This window comes from Salvelinus sp. IW2-2015, unplaced genomic scaffold (genome assembly GCF_002910315.2).
Source record: "Salvelinus sp. IW2-2015 unplaced genomic scaffold, ASM291031v2 Un_scaffold4659, whole genome shotgun sequence".
NCBI lineage: Eukaryota > Metazoa > Chordata > Actinopteri > Salmoniformes > Salmonidae > Salvelinus > Salvelinus sp. IW2-2015.
In genome coordinates this window covers 5827-7128 of record NW_019945928.1, presented here as the reverse complement: position 1 = coordinate 7128, position 1302 = coordinate 5827, and positions in this window count along the sequence as shown.

The following is a 1302-nucleotide window of genomic DNA, read 5'->3' as shown; positions in this document are numbered from 1 at the left end:
GGGAGGCGTCATTACGTCTATCTGATAGCGGTTGCTATAGGAATGGCAGCTGTTGGGCGATGAGTCCGTAGTGACCAGGAAGGAGCTGTTAGGGCATGAGTTACGTACCGTGACCAGGAAGGAGCTGTTTAGGGAGTGAGTTACATACCGCTGACCGAAGGGGCTGCCTAGGGATGGGAGTAACAGTACCGTGACCAGGAAGGAGCCTGTTAGCGGAATGCCGTTCGTCCGTGACCACGAAGACTTGTTTTGTGATGATTTCGACCGTGACCAGGAAGGGACCGTTAGGGATGAGTTTACGGTATCCGTGACCAGGAGAGCTGTTGTCGAATTTAACGTACGTCGACCAGGAAGGGGCTGTTAGGTGATGATTTCCGTACCACGTGACCGGAAGGAGGTCTAGTGGATGGAACTCTCAATACGGATGTAAACGGTGACGGCAAGGAAGGGGCTGTGTTGGGGATGAGTTCCCCATGCTGCAGAAGCGAATTGCCTCTCAGATGCAGTAATCTCACAGGCATGGAGGAGACGGTTATGAGAAGAAATACAAGGATTCCATCCTCATTACTTGCCACCACCGTCTACTCTAAACATCCACCCCTCTTCTGGTACATCACATCTTGACAATCAACAACCTGTTATAGAGAGGATGATGGATGGGAAACAGAGTGAGAGGACTGCATAGCAGTGGAATAACAACGACGCCTGAGTAGAGCAAGCGAACTTCACGAAACTCATGTGGGATAACCACACTTAAAAACCACTGGCTCCACTTGGCCTCAACTTGTACGATTTCATAATCGCGGATACGCACTCACCTTTATTCCACGTTGTTTTTAATCAGGTTTTCATTGTCTTTACATCCTCCTAAAGTCCAGCATCACATACAACCAACATGGTGAGGGGATCTACAACGTGCACCAGCCTCGACATATCATCAAGGATATACACCCTTCATAAACAAACTACAAAACCTATAACCCTAACTCCTAACTCTTAATTCTAAAACCCGAACTCTAATTCTATTCTAACCTACCCTAACTCTAATTCTACCCCAAACTCTAAATCTCCACCCTAACCCTAGACCCTAATCTAATTCTAACCCTAACCCACTACTCTAATTCTAACCCCTAAATCTCACCCTAACCCTAACTCTAAATCTAACCTAACCCCTAATACTCTAAATCTCACCTAACCCTAACTCTACACTCTCTAGATTCTAACCACAACTCAACCTCTAAATCTAACTACTCCTCAACATCTCACCCTAATACTCACTAAACACTACCAAATAGAAGAAAC